Source organism: Pleurodeles waltl, chromosome 1_1 (assembly GCF_031143425.1).
Source record: "Pleurodeles waltl isolate 20211129_DDA chromosome 1_1, aPleWal1.hap1.20221129, whole genome shotgun sequence".
Classification (NCBI taxonomy): Eukaryota; Metazoa; Chordata; class Amphibia; order Caudata; family Salamandridae; genus Pleurodeles; species Pleurodeles waltl.
In genome coordinates, this window is record NC_090436.1 from 354,116,254 (window position 1) to 354,137,122 (window position 20,869).

A 20,869-nucleotide genomic window follows, 5' to 3' on the forward strand; every position below is an offset into this window, starting at 1 on the left:
CTGAAGCCTAATTTTATTCAGTATGGTAAAATGTTTAAGGTGCACAGTTTAACCAATAGCAAAATTTTAAGAGTGAAAAGTACTGAAGGTGACTAGTGTGTGTTGCAGACGAATGTTACTAATAGGGTGTGGCTTAAATCAAAGTCCAGTTGCCAAAAGATTTGGGTAAAACTAAAGGTTATGTTTACAATACATTATTCACATGTGAATTTCTGTGCACTTCCTGACATTAAAGAGTTGTCATGTAGTGATATCGTCAATTTTTATATAAATTGGAAATTTAGAAGGTGCAGGTATTTATTTCTAGAAGTTCAAGTACATTTCTGAGACATCATACGTTGTTGAGCAATGTATAATGTATAGGTGATTCACTTACAAATGGTTCACGTAGCGGAATAATTGTAAGCATTGGGATATTGGTGCACACCAGTGTTCCCAAATGTTTTAGAACTACGACCCACTTTTCAGAACAACCAACGTTCGAGACCTACTTAACTGTAATCGATAGGAAGATGGGTGATTTTGTAATGTAACTAAAGCCTGTAACATGCTGTCATTTACAGACAATCGTTTATTTACTGAAGTGGGCAAATACGTTTGCACAGACATTCAATTTTATTGATAGAACTACATAGCTCACTAAAGTCAATGTGTGGAAATTGGGTTTCTGTGACTATTTAACATTTAAGCATCAAGTAAAGTGTCTTGATGTATTCTGTTCCTTTTAAAATCTTTGCTTCCAGCACACTTCAGAATTACAAATTAATGTGCTTAATTTTTGTTTCTCTTAACTTCTGAATTAATACTGTTCTTTTACAGGTATCTACATTTTGGTGTGTGTTGCAAAATTGGCATCACACCTCCTTGTACTCCAGCAAGATTGTCACATAATTCACTTTACAGTTCCTCTCACTTTTCAATCTGAGAAATACAAATATACACCAATTCCATACACAGAAGTTTGTCAGAAGACATATAGGCCCTCACTTTCACCCTGCTGGTCTTTTGACTGCCAGGGTAAATGTGACGTCCCAACACCAACAGGCTCGCAGTGCAGACCGCCACATTAACATTGTGGCGGGTTGGCCTCTGCCAACCCATCACATCTCCACTCATACCGCCATGGCGGTCGGAACTGCCGGGCTGGAGATCATCATCTCCGACCTGCTGGTCCACAGAAGACCGCCGGTGGAATTAGGAGCCGGCTCTCTGCCATGGTTTCTGTGGCGGTAGTACCGCCACAAAAACCATAGCAGAAAGGCTACCGGTGACAGGGAATTTCCCTACCCATGTCACCGGTAGATGGCTCACCCACGCACCCATCAAGCACCAGACCACCCTCCCCCACTTCACCCAGAGCGCCCCATGCCTCACCCCCTTCATCCACAGCACCCCCACCCTCCATCCCCGTAGAGCTACAGCACCCCACCCCCTGAACCCCCGCTTCAGCCACAGCGCCCCCTCCCTGCATACATGCACACAGACGCCCACATGTACCTCGCATACACACATTCACCTACACTTACATACACGCATTCACTCACACGCATCCAAACACTAATTCACAACATCCATACATGCATTCACAACAACATCCATACACGCATTCACAACATCCATACACGCATTCACTACAACATGCTTTCAAGCATGCCTAGTCACACCCATCCAAACACAATGCTCACACACATAAACACTTACATGCAGAAACGCACTCACTTCAACATTCAGACATGCATTCAACCACGCATCCATCACCGGCGTCCCCCCACCAACAGAACACCGCCAGGCCATATTATGGCCCACAATACGGCGGCAGTGTCCTACTGGCGTGGCAGGCCAGTGATGGAACCGCCAGAGTGCCTCCGCCCGCCAGCACGACTACTGCTGGATTTCCCACCAAAGTGTTCCGGAAATCCAGCAGGACCTGTGATATGGTGGGCGGAAGACCACCAGCACTGCTGTCTTCTGACGCCTGCAGCTTTGGGGGTCTTCATGAAAGACCGCCAAAGTCGTAATGAGGGCCATAGCCTCTCATTTGACCTCTGTCTTTGAAGCACCAAATGTGGAAGGTAAACACAGAATTTAAAGCCATTTTTAGTTATTTCTCACACTTTCGCGTCCCACCAAAAATCAGTTGTTGATCCTCCATTGGTTCGCAACCCACAATTTGGGAAAATCTGATGTACACCATTATGCTCATTTAAAAAATGTTGAAAATTGGGTTAGTGGTTGAGGGGGGTGAAAAATTACTGAAGCAACAACCACAATACTTTTTAGGATGCAACATAGACAAACACCAATTTAACCTATGCTTAACCATCTGGGAGCTTGGCATAAAGCAGCCAGGCTCAACTCTGAGGCAATCTGTAAAGCATTTACTTAGCACTTCAAAAAGTAATAAAGTGAAAATATAACACAAGAAAAGTCCAATCAGTAGAACCAGAGATCTCAGTGAAAATAGTGCTTAGAAACATAAAGTGCCAACTGTGGTTATCTGGTCACAACGGACTGGGACAAAGTCAAACGCTTAGGCTGACTTTGATGGGGTGCGGGCCAGGCACCACAACCAAGTTAGGCCAGATGAACAAAGTACTCTAAATCCTGGTTGTGAAGCAATGCGAGATCCAGCGTTGAGGATACGCTATGCGGCATGGTTACAAGGAGCTGCAAGATTATGATACAGCGCCCTATGTCATCATCGAGAATGTCATCAACGAGGGGCTTGAGATGCAAAGGCCAGTATTGAGGATGCGCTGCAGACCAGCAGTTCCGAGGAGTCTGCGGGCTGTGATGTGAAGTCCAGCATCAGGGATGCATTGCGCTGTGGTAGTTCTGAAGTGGAGCTGCGAGGAGATGCATCTCCCTGCATAGGCTCTGCTCACAGAACCACAGCTGGGCTGGCAGAGCACCATTCCGGGTCCACTTCCAAAGGTCCAGTATGAGGGTAGCACCAATGGGGGGCAAGACTCACAGCAGACAGAGTCCAGGTGCTGAGTTCAAGGTGGTTGGCGCCTTTGCTGTCTCTGAGGCTCTGATCAAGAGGCCAGCCAACTAGCCTTTAGAGTCACTCTGTTGATTCTGGGTTCAGGTTGCAGGTCCCATCCTCCCACTTAGGCAACCTTGAGTAGCCATCCTTCTTTTAGAGCAGCGCAGCAGTCCTTCTGAAACTTTCACAGGTCCTCAAGAGTTGGATCTGAGGGTTCAATATTTATACGTGGCACCCACTCAGAATTAGGAGAAGGGTCTGGAGGTGTCCACCCTTAGAGGTGCTCGGATTTTCCTGCCTCATGTCCTGGACCCAGCTTGTCTGGGGTCACAAAAGACTAGTTCCAAACCCTTTGTGAGTGTGCTCGGGAGGAGCCTTTGTAATGAGTAAGCATGTTAGGTAACAGCTTCTCCCCTTCTTCCACTTAGAGACGGCCCATCCTGCCAACAGCTACTGCCCTTTGTTCCACAGTCTGGGAGCAATTGTTGTAAGGCCCACACTCAATCTCCATTTTAGATTTCAGTTTTTGCTTGACATCTTTTTCTGATGATGACTTTTTACACATTTTCCCACTAACACGAGAATTTGCTGCATACACATTTATTCTGGGTAGACATTGTCACCCTGTAGTCTGTACATTTACCCCTGGGTCATAAAATCAGAATGCGATGCCCTTGTTTTCTCTATCTGTGCTCGTTAGAAGACAACCTATTTATACTAGACAAACCATAGTAGCTGTTCTGTACCACTGTCACAGTGTGATAAGGACAGTGTTTTATGATATAAACAGTATCCATGCTACACTCAGGGAGAGGATCACTTCAAGATGGGATTATCACAGAACCGTTGTGAACTGTGACTGAGATGCAGTCCTGCTGACTCTGATCTTAATCTTGTAAAGGAAGATAGCTCGTACACTTACGAGCATATTTACGAGAGGTTGCACCAAGCATTGTGGTGCATGCGTGACACAAACCTCTAAGTCATATTTTTGAAGCCATGCAAATCTATTTTGCATGGCTTTGAGTGGATCTAAAGATACTGAGTATTGCAACACAGTGCAAATTGCTGTGTTGCATTACTCTGTGCAAGGGAGGTGTTCCAGGTGGGTTGTGTGGGTGTTCTCGCGCAACTCCTATGATTTTTGATGCATTTCCGGATTTACCAAATCTGGAAAGCCTGGGAATGTGTCAAAAAGATACACCTCCCCAGGAGGGGCGTAAAAGGGAGAAATATCTTTATTTCTCCTCGTTACTTCCTCTTTCTATGTGTGCAGTATTCTGCGGCACACATTGATAGAGGAATTTGCCTCTAAGGATTGTTTTTGTGCAGGAAGCTGCCCCTTTCTGCACAAAAACAATTCTGCATGCAATGGAGGCAGCCTTGCACCAGGGTGCAAGGGTGCCTTGGTGGAGCTAGGCAGCCCATTGTGCACCAGCATCAGGACAGGAATACGCCATATGCCTTATATACAGTGCATTCCTGCCCTTCCCCAGTGACAAAGCACAGCAAGGTGACCTGTTGCACTCATGACACCTAAAACCAAGGTATGGGGCTTATATTGTTCCAATGGATCTGGCAGAAGTCACTCCCGCTATGCTCCCTTTAGTATAGTGTTAGCAACAGATAGGAGTGAGACAAAATTAATAACAATTTCCATGGTTGAATTGTTTGCATTGTTCACCATTCTAATAATGCTGATTACAATCAAATGTCTCATCTGTCTAATAATTGCATCTCATGCTTTCTATGTAAGAGTACAATCATTCCAATACATGTTCTGAAAATGCATTTTCATATCTTTCTTTCATTTACCTTGGGCATGCAAGACTAACAAGCAATAGGGTTAGATCTGTTTCCAAGAATTCTTTGAGAATGAGAGTGGTCATGTACGAGGTTACCAAAAACATCCATAACCCTGGTAAGGTTAAGAGTAAAATGTGGTAATGTGACTTAACCAAAACAAACCAACATTTACTGATGATGTGTATACACTTAGACCCATATTATTGGGATTTTGGTGCAGGGCAGTGCAGCGGCTCACCTTGATGCGCTTCCCTGTGTCAAAGGGAAAGGACAGGAATGAGCCAAATCGATGACATACGGTACATTCTTGTGCTTTCCCCCTGCGCTTGCATCATTTTGGCACCTTCCTGCAAACACATTATCCTGGGGGGCTTTTTCCTCTTTCTAAGTGTGCTGCAGAATGCAGCATACATAGAAAGAGAAAAACCTAGGAGAAATAGTGATATTTCTCCTTGCACCTCCCCTTGTAAATCTGAGGATGTATCAAAATTCACAAAAAGTGATGCAACAGTGGTAAGAGGCGGTCATAAATATGACTTAACGTCTCTGTATTGTGAAGTTCTTGTTGACATATACACAGTCCTAAAACTTATAGGATCCGTATAACATTGCACACCCTACATTCTATGTCAGGTAGTTCTTTAATGGGTCTCCTGAGTAGTTGCCTTGCATGTGCCCAGGCTCCTTTTTCACCTCTACACAGAGACATCCATGTTGAAAAGGATTCAACTTCTTCAGCTTATCAGCTTAGTAAGAAGCATCTATTTACGTCTGTAGTTGTTCGAGCTTGAAAATTTTGAAAGGATTACTCCACTATACTCTTTCCTTTCTTTGAATTTCATTCATGAAATATGGAGCAACTAGTGAATATTCCTGTTAATTGTAGACAGGCAGTAACTGCACGTTTACCTGCACATGGGCTCATCAATGGTGGTGGAAATGTTACCTCCTTCGTGGTTGAGACACACAAAGCTTTTAAATGCAAAGTTTTTCATTCCTGGGTTACTTTTCCTGAAGATGATTCTCACACACAGGCATTTCATACATACACTGCAGCTCTAATTCTAACTGCCTATGGACCTTATGAATTTTTAGCAACAGCATCAACAAATTAGAAACATCAAAATTGGTTTGAAATTTGCCATGTACAACTCAGCTTCAAGCTTCCCTGGTGATATGCCAAAATCTTGCATTGTTTCCCATTGCGTATCAGGAACGTAAGCTACCTAAAATTATTTCTGAGATCTATACATCCATAGGTCATGATAATTTGGGAACCAGGCCTGGTAAGCTACAAATTACCAAACTATGCAGAAAGGTTTAAAATGTTGTATGATTTAATTCATCCTGATTTTTCTGACAAACGTTTGACTACAGAATATATGTTGTGGGTGCACTAGGACACCCAAGAGCTTGATTATACTAAAATGCTGTTGCTTGCAACATTCAGACTTATTTGGGTATATTTATTACAATCTTGAATATCAAGTTTGCAATAATCCAATGCTTGTTAAATGTCTCATTTGTTATAACCAGTGCTTGTTGGTTATGCATATTGTATTCCACCTGCTCTAACTGTAACTGACAAAACATGTGCTCTTCACAATGTGATCTGTAGTGAACATGTGCTACCATCAGGAGGATAATTGTTCATTTCCTTAATAACCAACCAACTGCCTTTCCTCATGCTCCAACTGTAACTGTAGAATCATGTGATCTTCACAATGTGATCTGTATTGAACTTGTGCCACAATCAGGAGGATAACTGCTCATTTCCTTAACAAGCAATCAGCTGCCAAAAGGCACATGTGCACATTTTATTGTTTAAGGATGCTTGTGAGTCTGAGGGCTTGCTTGGCATCCCACCTATTGCTCTGCTCACCTGTTTCCAGTCAAGTCAAGTTCCATGTCCTCCAGCCTAGCGCTAGTCGAGTTCCAGTGCAAGTCAATTTCCTTATTCTCCACCCTGCCTCCAGTCGAGTTCCAGTGTTCCTCGTTCTCCGACCAGCTTCCAGTCGAGTTCCAGCACTTCACATCCTGCGGACAGCCTCCAGTTGAGTTATGGCAATCCTTGCCCTCCACTCGGCTTCCTGCAGAGTCCCTGCTCTCCTCTTCCATCTTCTCCTGACAAGCCCTTATTTCCTGTAAAGAGAGAAAATGAGAAAAATGAAAAAAAAACAGTTTGGGTTCTTCTGAGGTTTTCAAGCAAGTAACTTCATTTCAAGGTAAAGAAAGATGAATCGCTTAAATGACACATAATAGAGCTCTATCTTTAAAATAATTTATGGCAATAAGAATAAGTGTGATTTATTGTTTGGGTGGGATTCCAAGATACCGCTAAGCAGACATTAAGGAAAAACGTAATACCTGTAACACAAATCCCCCTGAAAATTAGGAGATTGAAAATGGAGCAACTTTATCAGAACTATTATTGGCAAGAGATTACACCAGAACACACAGAAACCCTTTAGCCAAGTTGATTGTTTTTGAGTTTGGACATTGCTTCAGAGACTCTGAAAGTATTGTAAAAAAAAAGGAAGAGACTTGTTCAGCCTTATAGAAATGTATGCACAATATGTCAACAATAACTGACATTATGCAATGTACCATAGTTTATGCAAGTTCAATGTATTAATGAAGTAATTCTTTTGCAGCCCAGAATCTTAAAAACCCAGAACCCAGTATTTTGAGAAATCAGAAGTCATGATGCCCAACATGACACGCAGTTCAGGGTCCAGGAGTCCTATTCTGCAGTCCATGAAGCAGAACTTGGAATTTTCTCTTTTTCTCTTCCTAAAACTCCCTTTCCCTTGAGGACTTGCGAAAAGGACAATTTAGTCTTCATCCCAGTCATGTTAGTCCTCACGGGGATTGGGGAATTGTCATCGCCCCATTGGAGCACCAGGAATTCAAGTGAGTGGCTCACACAGAACAGAAAGTCCAACCAAAACATTAAAGTTCCCTTGGGGCAAAGTCATCATAGATCACAAGTCAGTAACTGATTCTGATCATTTAAGCCCTACTGAGCAGTTGGCAGTTCTAGTACAAAATTTACAGGAAGAAATCCTGAAATTACGAACTGAGAATAAAGAGCTCAGGAAGACCCTAACTGGCTCCAAATTGTTTAAGCAATGGAGGGATTCCTCAGGTCCAATGCCCTTTATTAATCCCCCAAAATTTGGTACTCAGCCCTCCACTTCCGCTCATTCTAATCACTCTGACCAGAATCTTCATGTAACAGTGACCAGTCTATGTCATTGGCCAACCCGGAAAAATTCACTGGGGATAGTTCTAGCTTTGCTGCTTTCATGAACCAATGCCAATTGCATTTTTTGTGTGAACCTCAAATATTTACATCTGAGGCTGCTAAGGTAGCTTTTGTAATTTCCTATCTTGGTGGTAACACATGCAAATTGGGGGAGTTAGGGGTCCTGTATCTATTGAAGCGAAGGAACGGCACCGCAAGGCCAATCTGTGTCCGGTCACTTTGCACAAGACTGCACAGTTAAACCTAATGAGCAAAAAGCTGTTGCTAGTTTGAGTGTTCCCGAACTGCAGAAGGAAGACTAATGCTGTCAGTGAGAACTGAGATCGCCTCTACGAGAGGGTCCCTGTACCAGATCTCCCAATACTTGACTAATGTCCTAAACCGTGTACCTAGACACATGACCATTAGAGTAACCCTCATTCTGTCCCCTCAGAATAGAGCAAGTCTGTCAATGCTCATAGACTTAGGTGCTACAACTAACTTCTTTGATGAAGCCCTAGCGGTCCAAGCTGGGAGTATCACGTGTTACCAAGGTAGACCTTATTCGGTTTCACACTAATCCATTAACCATTGTTAGAATTGGGATCTCTGGTTGGCAGTTCAGTTTGCACTCTGTCCAAGCAGAGACCCTTACTCTAGCCAGGGCAATGGAGACACACACTTGAGATAACCACTGCTCACCCCCTTGGTAGCTTGCCACAAAAGCAGACAGACTTATCACAAAGCCAATGTGTAAAGTGTTTGTACCAAAACACATTGTAATACAGTGAAAACACCACAAAATAGACACCACCAGTTTAGAAAAATAACCAATATTTATTTAAATCAAACAAGACCAAAACAATAAAAACACAACATACAAAATTAAAGTTATGAATTTTTAAATTAAAAAGAGCCTTACTCCATAGAAAACAATGGATGCGTGGATGTTACACAAAGTACCTGGTTTGCATAAAAAATAAAGCCGCACGGACGATCATGCATTGGAAAAGTCAGCGATGCGTTGATTTGTTACTCGCAACTGAGGCTGTGCGTGGTTTCTTCTCCAGTCAGGTCAGGCAATGCGCCATTTTTCCCTCCTGCAAGAGAGTGATGCGTCAATTGCCAAACGGGCACCTCGGGTCCAGGAAGGTTCAGGTCAATTTTGGCGCCCAGCGACGATGCATGCAAAATCCAGCCGCACGGTGATGAGGTACCTTGCCTCGTGGGGCTTGCATCGATGTCAGCATCCACAAGCAGGTGTTGCGTAATTTCGCCAGCTATGATGCAGGTGATGCGTCGATTTTCTCAGCTGCGATGCACATGGTACATCGATTTCTCATCTGTGATGGAGGTGGTGGGTCTTATTTACATGGATTTCCTCCTTGGCTCCACCAGCTTCACCTTTCAACGGGCCAGAGACTGGAGTGGGCACCACTTGGCAGGGTAGGAGATTCAACAGAGAGTTCAGGTGTTGGCAAAGGAATTCTTTGATGGTCGTAAGACATCAAAACAGGAGGCAAGCTAAGTCCAGGCCCTTGGAGACACTTCACAAGCAGGAATATACAACAAAGTCCAGTCTTTGTCCTTTTTCAGGCAGAAGCAGCAACTGCAGGCCAACCCAGCAAAGCTCAGTCACAGGCAAAGGAGCAGTACTCGTCCTCCAGCTCTTCAGCTCTTCTCTTTGGCAGATGTTCCTCTTGAGTCCAGAAGTAATCTAAAAGTCTGGGGTTTTGGGTCCACTACTTATGCTCCTTTCTGCCTTTGAAATAGGCAAACTTCAAAGGAAAGCCTGTGTTGTTGGCAAGATCCTGCCTTACCCAGGCCTGGCAAGCGGTTGAAGACTGCAATGTGTGAGGACAGGCACAGCCATTTCAGGTGTAAGTGTCAGCTCCTCCCTCCCCCATCTAGCCCAGGAGGCTCATCAGGATATGCAGGCTACACCCAAGTTCCCTTTGTGACTAGAGGGAATTCACAACAGCCCAACTGTCAGTCTGATCCAGATGTGGAATACATAAGCAGGCAGAGGCACAGAATAGTTAAGCAAGAAAATGCCCACTTTCTAAAAGTGGCATTTTCAAACTGACAATCTAGAAAACAACTTTTCCAAAACCTGTATTTTTAAATTGTGAGTTCAGAGACCCCAAACTCCATATCTCCATATGCTCCCAATAGGAATCAGCACTTAAAAGATAGTTAAAGGAAGTCCCCATGTTAACCTATGAGAGAGATAGACCTTGCAACAGTGAAAAGTGGATTTGGCAGTATTTCACTGTCAAGACATGTAAAACACAACAGTACATGTCCTAGCTTTTACAAACACTGCACCCTGCCGATGGGGCTACCTAGGGCCTATTTTAGGGGTGCCTTAAATGTATAAAAAGGGAAGATCTGGACCTAGCAGGCGGGTACACTTGCCCGCATTGGCAGTTTAAAAACTGCACATACAGACACTGCAGTGGCAGGTCTGAGCCATGTTTACAGGGCTACTTATGTGGGTGGCACAATTAGTGCTGGAGGCCCACTAATAGTATTTGATTTACAGGCCCTGGGCACCTTTAGTGCATTTTACTAGGGACTTACTAGTAAATCAATTGATTGTGCCAATCAGGGATAAACCAATCACCAATACAGTTTACACAGAGAGCATTTGCCCTTCAGCACTGGTTAGCAGTGGGAAAGTGCCCAAAGTCCTAAAGCCAACAAAAACTGGTCAGAAAAAATAGGAGGAAGGAGGCAAAAGGTTTGAGGATCACCATGCATAAAGGGCCAGGCCAAACTACAACATTATGGCCTTCATTATAACCCTGGAGGTCGGTGTTAAAGCGGCGGTAATACTGCTAACATGCCGGCGGAAAAAAAAAATGTTATTACGACCGTGACGGAAACCGCCAATATAGACAGCCACTTTAACACTCCGACCGCCACGGCGGTACAAACAAACAGCGCGGTGGACACCGCCAGCAGACAGGTGGAACACAATGTACGGCCCACCCTATCACAACACGGCTATCTGCCACCTTTTCCGGGGCGGAACCAATGCGAATAAAAACACGGCGGAAACAGTACACAGAAGGGAAAACACTCACCTCTCCACACCCCACGAGGAACCAGGACACCATGGAGCCCGAACTGCAGATTCTGCCGGCGATGGTCTTCCTGCTCCTCTATCAGGAGCTCCAACGACAGCGGCGATGACCACGGTGAGTACTGCACCTACAACACTGGGGAGGGGGGAGGGAAAAGAGAGTGACACACACACACAACACGCAACACCCCCACCCCCACCCTCACCCACAACACCATACACACAAACACATGCTGCAACATTCCACATACACCCCCCCCGCCCCCCTTGAATAACGCAAGGACAAAAGGAAATGATTGTAACAAGTCTAATCAATAAAAATCAGATAGGCCAAATTAAAAAATCAGTATATACAAATATGCACACCAAATACACAAGTCCGGATAGTGCACCAATCATTGTCCGTGGACCACTGGTCCTAAAATGCATAGGCGAGGCCCACACTAGGTACCTGACTGGAAACAGAGAAAACACTACTGGGGCATCAGATCGAAAATAAACAGGCACCTCAGGGGGAGGGGGGCACCTCAGCCAGATGAACGCACAACGCCACTGCTCCACGAGGGGGCTCCATGCCCATTGATGTATCCTGGGAAGTGCAAAGCCACAGTCTCTCAAGTCTCTCCAGTGGGTGGGTTGCCCACTGCTGCATCCTGGGGAGTGCAAAGCCACAGTCTCTCAAGTGGATAACAGTCTCCACTGGTTCTGGAGGGGGCTTTATGCCCAGAGTGCTTCATCCTGCCAAGGACTGAGGTAGTGGATGTGATACTCCACTGGTTCTGGAGGGGGCTTTGTGCCCAGAGTGCTTCATCTTGCCAAGGACTGAGGTAGTGGATGTGATACTCCCTGGTTCTGGAGGGGGCTTTGTGCCCAGAGTGCTTCATCCTGCGAAGGACTGAGGTAGTGGATGCCTTTCTCCACTGGTTCTGGAGGGGGCTTTGTGGCCAGAGTGCTTCATCCTGCCAAGGACTGCGGTAGTGGATGTGATTCTCCACTGGTTCTGGAGGGAGCTTTGTGCCCAGAGTGCTTCATCCTGCCAAGGACTGAGGTAGTGGATGCCTTTCTCCACTGGTTCTGGAGGGGGCATGTGCCCAGAGTGCTTCATCCTGCCAAGGACTGAGGTAGTGGATGTGATACTCCACTGGTTCTGGAGGGAGCTTTGTGCCCAGAGTGCTCCAAGTGCATTGTGGCCGCAACAATACACTCGCCTGGGTGTGTGTGCCACAAGATTGCCGAGGTACATGTAGGTTGATACGCCATGGAGGCAGAGACATACCCCACACTGCTGCGGCTTTGCATTCCATATGCAGGTGACAACTGTGATGACATTGATGCTTCATGGAAGCTGCCCAGGGTCCTGGAACTCACCACCAGCCTCAGACGACTGACCACTGGGGATGTCTGCGGTGGTGCCACTGGCTCAGGATGTTGCGGGGCCGCTGGCAGTGCTTGCAGCGGTGTCAGTCGCGGCGGTGCTTGCGGCGGGCTCTGTGGCAGCGGTGCTTGTGGCAGGCTCTGTGGCGGCGGTGCTGGCTGCAGGCTCTGTGGCGGTGGTGCTGGCTGCGGGCTCTGTGGCAGCATTGTTGGCGGCGTGCTCTGTGGCTGCGCTGCTGGCTGCGGGGTCTGTGGCAGCGGTGCTGGCGGAGGGCTCTGTGGCAGCGGTGCTGGTGGTGGGCTCTGTGGCAGCGGTGGTGGCGGCGGGCTCTGTGGCAGCGGTGCTGGCGGCAGGGTCTGTGGCAGCGGTGCTGGCGGCGGGCTCTGTGGCGGTGCAGGTGGCGGTCTTCTCCGCCGTACCGGTTGGCGTCGACGTGGACAGAATGTGTGACACTGGTCCCTCAGTCGGTGCCTCCATGCCCTCTCCTGACCTGCCCTTCAGTTTCTGGCCCTTCCCCACCTTTGATGGTGGCGCAGCTGTCTTGCCACTATCCCCTTTTGTTTTCCCTTACCCCTTGGTGGCAGATGTTTCGGCTTCTCCCTCTGGGATGTGGGCACCTTTTTCACCTCGGCAGGTGGCGGAATGTCCTTGCCCTCGCTCCTTGGCACACTGGCAGCCCTGATGGTTGGCGTACTCCATGACCCCGCAGTTGCTGCCACCACTGTGCCTGGGGATGTGGTGGCTGAGGTGCTGGGCTGGGACCTGGAAAGCCTGGCCCTAGGGGAAGGACGGGGGGGATGTAGGGAAGAGGTCAATATTAGCCAGGAAAAGTTTTTTAGACACACTGGGACGGGTAGATGGAGGGGGTTTGGGAGTGGAGGTAGAGGTAGTGGTTGTAGGAGGTGTACGTCTGCTGAATTTGGGTGAAGGTGCTTGGGCTGGAGGCTGTTGTGAGGTGGATGGCTGTTGGGTGGGTGTGTGCCTGCATTTGTGTACTTTGGGAGGAGGGCTCACAGACACACTGGGAGAGGACACTGGGGATGTGTGAATGGTAGTGGGGGTGGTGAGTGCACGTGAACGGTGTGTGGTGATCGGTGTGCTGGTGATGGTGGTAGGGGCTGAGGATGTAGTGCATGCAGGTGTGAGTGGAGACGAGACTGGGAGGGAAGAGGGAGACGTGGAGGAGGGGGACACAGTGGAAGCAGTGGATGTTGGTATGTGTGCATGAGTACGATGCTTGTGTGAGTGCTTGTGGGATGTGTGGTGCTTATGTTTGCCTGAGCCACCCTTGTGTGTTGAGGTGTGTGCATGCTGGTCTGATGGTGTGCTTGGGATAGGCTGAGGTACAGGGGATTGGGACTGGGTGGAGGAAGTTGGAGGGGGAGGCTGGACAAAGGGACAATGGCTGCCATCAGTGCTGAGGCCAGTGCCTGAAATGCTCTCTGTTGGGCTGCCTGCCCAGAATGAATGCCCTCCAGGTATGCATTTGTTTGTTGAAAATGCCTCTCAACACCCTGGATGGCATTCCGAATGGTATACTGCCCAACAGTGAGGGATCTCAGGAGGTCAATAGCCTCCTAACTGAGGGCAGCAGGGCTGACTGGGTGCAGGGCCTGAGGTGCCTGGGGCGAAGGAGATGCCCACCCTCCTGGGTGAGCAGGCACGGGACACAGGCTGAGGGGCTGCTGGGAGGGCGGTGCTGGTAAGGGGGGGTGGCGGCTGTACCTGTTGATGTGGGGGGCACAGAGGTGCCAGCCACCCCAAGGGAGCTCCCATCAGAGGAGGAGTCGCTGTCAAAGCTATCTGCTCCTGTCCCTGCCGTGGAGCTCCCCTCGCCCTCCGTCCCACTGGTAGCTTCAGACTCCGTTGGTTCGCCCTCCAGGGCCAAGTAGGATGCAACTCCCTCATGCTCCAGTGCCAATGCTACTCCGCCTGATGATGCTATTGCACACAAGAACAGGTAGACCACAAAAAGGGGGGGGGAGACAGAAGAAAGACATTTTCAGTCCATGCAACACCACTACCGTTGGCGGACACAACAGACACAGCAGCCCTCTGCACTATGCCATGCACTTTTAGTTCCTATATTTATCACATGTCCATGGGATACAAAGCCAAAGCCCGATTGCTGCACACCTGGAAGTCACAGGAGCCTGACTATGTGTAGATGGCACTAACCCCTAGTGGGGTTGGGGTGCCTCAGAGCCTGCCTCACAAGGGACCTTGCCTACAAAGCTCGCCCTGGCCTAGGGAACCCACTGCCCACCTCCCCCACCCAGACACCTTGTAATGCGCGCAAAGTCAGCTGAATGATAGTGTACTCACCCCCTTGTGGCTGCTGTGATGCCCTCAAGCACCCATCCAACTCTGGATAGGCCACCACCAGGATCCGGAACATCAGGGGTTTAATGGTGCGACAGGCACCCCTCCCACGACGGGAGGCCATCCCCTGCTGGGCCTCCGCCGTCTTCTTGCTCCAGCAGCGAAGGTCCTCCCATCTTTTCCAGCAGCGGGTGCTCCGTCTGTGGTGGACCCTCAGGGTCCGGACGTCCTTGGCGATGGCACGCCAAATATCCTTCTTCTGGTGGGCTCTGACCTAGAGGAATAGTACAGGGGAAAAGGAAAATCTTTACCCGTCCGGACCGTCATCCTCTTTGTCCCACGTTCCTACCCTTGCCCTGACGCACATACACTCACCGTCCACACATGCAGGCCTCAGTCCCCCCCCTTTTTCTTCCATCCACACCACTCCAAACAGGCATTGGCCATGCAGCATTCTCACAGTGTACTCACCTGTTTGTATCGAGGACCGTACAGTTGTGTGTACTGGGGGAGGACCCCATCCACTAGTTTCTTCAACTCCTCCGAAGTGAAGGCAGGGGCCCTTTCCCCAGACACATGAGCCATCGTCGCTTCCAGACTGAGGTCACAGCAGCACTTGCGGTGTAGGTCCTCTCCTGTTGAAGGTCAGGTATCAAGTGAGTGAACAGAGAGAAAATGGCAGTCACATCCGCGGCGTACATCGTCATTGGCTCCTGGGACCCATAGGGTCCAATGTTAGCCAATGCAGGATTGCGCCGCGGTCTTTGACCGCCTACCGCGACGGTGTACAATGCCAGCGCAGTTACCTCATATCCCCTTGTCCCACCTTACAGGTCAGACAGCCGCCATTTCAGGGGGGCCACATGGCATTAATTTTACCTGTGTCACACAAATGTAGGCCTTGCATACACACAGTAACAGGCACATTGCGGATTAATAAATGTGTGCAAATGACATTTTGTGATACCTCAGTGTTGGCTGACTCTCTGCTCGCTGTTCTCGTCCATAAGGCATGTCCGCTGGGGCAGGTGTGAGATGGCGGCATCCTCCGGTGTACAGACCGCTGGTGGACCTGTCGACAATGGAAGAGAGACACGTAATAGTCCTCTACAGACTTGATTGTGCAACAATCCATGAACTGTGTGCCCAGTTGGAGCCCGACCTGATGTCAGCTATCCGCCATCCCACAGTATACCCCCTCTGGTGCAGGTCCTGTCAGGACTCCATCTCCTGGCAAGTGGTTCCTTTCAAACAACAGTGGCCATTGCATCAGGGATGTCCCAGCCAATGTTCTCTAACGTGCTGTCCAGAGTGTTGTCTGCCCTGATGAAAAACATGCGCAGCTACATTGTGTTCCCTCAGATGAAGGATTTGCCCACAGTGAAAGGTGACTTCTATGCCCTGGCACATATCCCCAACATCCTAGGTGCCATTGATGGGACACATGTGGCCTTGGTACCCCCCGCAGGAGTGAACAGGTGTACAGAAACTGGAAGAGCTATCATTCAATGAATGTGCAGATGGTGTGTTTGGCCGACCAGTACATCTCCCATGTGAATGCCAAATTTCCTGGCTCAGTGCATGACGCTTACATTCTGAGGAAAAGCAGCATCCCTTATGTGATGGGGCAACTCCAGAGGCACCATGTGTGGCTAATAAGTGAGGACAAGGACCCTATACAGTGTGAATAGTTGTCTGGGTCTGGGGTGGTCCCTACGGGTTAGTGTGTGTCTAACAGTTGTCCCTCGATATTTGCAGGTGACTCTGGTTACCCCAATTATCATGGCTACTGACCCCAGTGAGAAATCCCAGGACAAGGGCAGAGGAACGCTACAATAAGGCACATGGGTGAACTAGGAGGCTGATTGAACGGACCTTCGGCCTCCTGAAGTCCAGGTTCTGGTCCCTCCATATGACAGGTGGTTCTCTCTACTACTCACCGAAGAAGGTGTGCAAGATCATCGTGGCCTGCTGTATGCTGCACAACCTGGCTTTGCGACGGCAGGTGCCTTTTCTGCAGGAGGATGGTCCAGCTGTGGAGCCTGTGGACAGTGAAGAAGAGGAGGCAGAAGAAGAGGATATCACCACCGAAACAACAATATCCAGCAATACTTCCAGTGAGACACAGGTAAGAAGATGTCACTGCCTCACACATCTCATACTGTTGTTGGAGCTGCCATAAGTCTGTCATTTTCACTCAGTGTATGGACCCTGACTTGTCACTTTGCCTTTCCATTTAACAGATGTGGGTCCCACTTTGTGCCCTCTGCTTTATTTCCACCAGCCCTACAGCTGTGTTTCACTAGTATGTGAACAATTAAATTGACATTGCTATATTCCATAGTTATTGCAATTACACATTTGTGAAAGCAAAGAATGACTCCAGATTGTTTTGTGATTGAAGTGTGTTTATTTCTGTGCAAATAAGTGGAGGGGGTTGTAAAATGGGCAGGGGCGATGGTGGAGGAATGTCCATGGCAGAGTCCAGTCTATTCGTTTCACTTGTGCATTGTCCAAAGGGGCATAGGAAGTGGAGCAAGGGCAGTTGATGGATGGACACGGTGACAAAGTGGGACAGAAGGGTGGCATTCAGGGGGGTCTAATTTCCTGGCGGGTGCCTTGGCAATGTTCTCTGTCTTGTTCCTGGATCTCAGGGACCGTTTGCGGGATGGTTCTCCATCTGCAGGGGGTGGGGTGCTGGTGTCGTGTTCCTGCGGCGATGCCTCCTGTCCACTAGTGCCGGCAGAGCTGGAGGGCTGTTCATCATCCAGGCTAGTGTCAGGGGCCCCTTGTTGTGCCACAGTGTCCCTCCTGGTGTTGGCAAGGTCTTGCAGCACCCATGCAATGGTGACCAGGGTGGTGCTAATGGACTTCAGTTCCTCCCTGATCCCCAGATAGTGTTCCTCCTGCAGCCACTGGGTCTCCTGAAACTTGGCCAGTACCGTTGCCATCGTCTCCTGGGAATGATGGTACGCTCCCATGATGTTGGAAAGGGCCTTGTGGAGAGTGGGTTCCCTGGGCCTGTCCTCCCCCTGTCGCACAGCAGTCCTCCCAGTTCCCCTTTTATCCTGTGCCTCTGTCCCCTGAACGGTGTGCGCACTGCCTCTGCCCCCAGGTCCCTGATTGTCTTGGGTTGGTGGGTTTGCCTGGGTTCCCTGTAGTGGTGGACACACTGCTGATTGACGTGTCCTGGGGACAGAGGGATGGGCCCGCTGGGTGGGTGCTGTGCTGGTGTTTCCTGAGGGGGGAGGCTCTGTGGTGGCTCGTGCCAGGGTCAGGGGAACCGACTGTCCTGAGGTCCCTGATGGCCGGGCTGGTCATCTTGATCCAGTTGTGCAGAGCTGCTGTCATCACTGTGGGTCTCTTCTGTGGGGGGACTGGATAAGTTTGGTACCTCCTGTCCGGTGACGTTGGGAAGGGGTCCTGCAGGGGTGTAAAGGCATGATTATTGCATCTGTGTGTGCCATCGTGTGCAATGGGTGAGTGACCCTGTACTCCAGAGCTTGCATTCTTGTCTAGGTCCTTGTGTGAGAATTGGTTTGGGGTCTGTGTGGGTATCTGTAGTGGACATGCTTTGGTGATGGGTGTCCATGCATTGGTGTTACATACAGGGCTTGGTTTTGGGATGTGTGGGTTGTGTTGGTGGGTATCTGTGGGTTGTTGGGGTGATGGGTGTGAGGGTAAGGGTGGGAGTATGTGGTGGCATGCAGGTGGGATGGGGGGGACAAGGTAGTAAAGCTTTGACTTACCAGAGTCCAGTCCTTCTCCTACTCCTGCGAGGCCCTCAGGATGCAGTATAGCCAAGACTTGCTTCTCCCATGTTGTTAGTTGGGGAGGAGGTGGGGGTCCACCGCCAGTCCTCTGTACAGCAATCTGGTGTCTGGGGACCATGGAACGCACCTTCCCCCGTAGGTCGTTCCACCTCTTCCAGATGTCATCCCTAGTTCTTGGATGTTGTCCCACTGCGTTGACCCTGTCGACGATTCTGCGCCACAGCTCAATCTTCCTAGAGGTGTGCTGCACCTGTGATCCGAATAGCTGTGGCTCTACCCGGACAATTTCCTCGACCATGACCCTGAGCTCCTCCTCAGAGAACCTGGGGTGTCTTTGAGGTGCCATGATGTGGTGTGGGTGATGTGTGAGGTGGTGTGTGTTGTGATGTGTGAGGGGATGTGTTGTTGTGTATTGTTTGAGGTGTGTGGATGTTGTGTGAGTGATGATGTTCTGTGTCTGTGGATGCTGCTGTTGTTTAAGGTAGTGTATCTCTCTGGCCTGCTTTCAATTTCTGGTAGTAAGGATTTGTGGCTGATGTGGGTGTGTACTTTATATTGGATTGGGTGTGTGGGTGTGGTGTGTGTATGTGTATCAGGTATGTGTATTTCAAATTGTCCAATGTGGTTGTGTTTTGTAAATGTGTGTGTATTTTGAGCGCGGTGGTGTGTACCCCCAATGGAATACCGCGGTTGAAAGACTGCCCCGGTGGATTCGTGGGTCGTGATAGTGTGGGTGTATTCCTGTTGGCGTGACAGTGGAGGTTTTCTTATCGCCAGTTTATCACTGACATTTGGTGTGGCGGACTTGTGTGGGTGTCTGTATTATGGCGGATTCTGAGCTGTGGGTCGTAATAGCTGTAGCGGAATTCCGCCGCCGCAGCGGTGTGTTGGCGGTCTTCTGCACGGCGGTAAACAGGATTTACCATCTACACTGACCATAGGAATTTGCTAATCTTTAGTTTAGTTAAGGCTTTGACCCCTAGACAAATGTACTGGCTTCACTTCTTCACCATTTTTGATTTCATTATCACATACAGACCAGGGACCAAAAGACTTCAGTCAGATATTTTGTCAAGTATAGGGCACCCAGTGGATGCTAGTTCTTGTAAACCTACCAGTATAATACCTCAAGTAAAAAAGTGCTAGCTCTATAGATACCTTCATGGATAATGTCAAGATGGCAGTGGCTCAGAAAACCATATAATATGATTGAAGAGGACTATTACTTACATGCAGGGAAATTGTACATTACAAGGCAGGAATTGCAACATCAAGTACCAGTCTGGAGTCAGGATTCCGGTCTGGCTGGACACCCAGGTATACAAAAGACTCTAAAAAACTGTTCACAAACATTTTGGTGGAAAACCATGCGGCAAGATGTTTATGACCATGTAAATTCATGCACAACGTGTGCTCGGAATTAATCATCACACCTTGCTCCCGCTGGTCTTCTCCATCCCTTACCACTTCCCCCTAAACCACGGCACATAGTCAGCAATGGATTTTATTACCGACTTACCAGAACCTAGCAAACATACTACTGTGTTAGTTGAAGAAGACCTCTTGTCAAAAATTGTACATTTTGTGCCACTCAAGAAATTACCAATGGCTGCCGAGCTTCGCACTCTGTTCCTGCACCATATAGTCAAACTCCATGGCTTGCCCACGAAAATTATCTCTGATCATGGCAGTCAATTCACATCAAGATTCTGGAAGGCCTTTTGTTCTTCACTTGGCATAGAAATAGACCTATCCACTGCTTACCACCCTCAAATGGATGGCCAAATGAAGAAAGGTAACCAGACAATAGAAACTAGACTCAGGTGCCTCTTGTCCTCACTAACAGGGACTTGGGACCAAGCCCTACCTTTGGCAAAATTCACATATAACTCGATCCACTCAGGGTTAGGGTGCTCACCATTTTATTTTCTTACCTGCATCCAGCCCCGTAATCTCCCGGTAACACTTGCAGGATTATCCCCTTTAGTCCCCTCCTTCACTGAACAATTAAAGATTTTACAGGACATCCAATGGAAAGTGAAAAACAAGCTAGCTAAACACAAGACCCAAATGAAATTACAAGCTGACAAACACAGAAGCCCTGAACCCATGTAGCGAATTGGAGATTTAGTATGGCTCTCAACTCATAACATTACCCTAGCAGTTTCCAGAAAACTGCAGCCAAGTTATCTAGGACCATTCAAGATCACACAAGTCTTAGGACCAGTTATGATGAAGCAGCAACCACCTCCCGAATATACGATACACC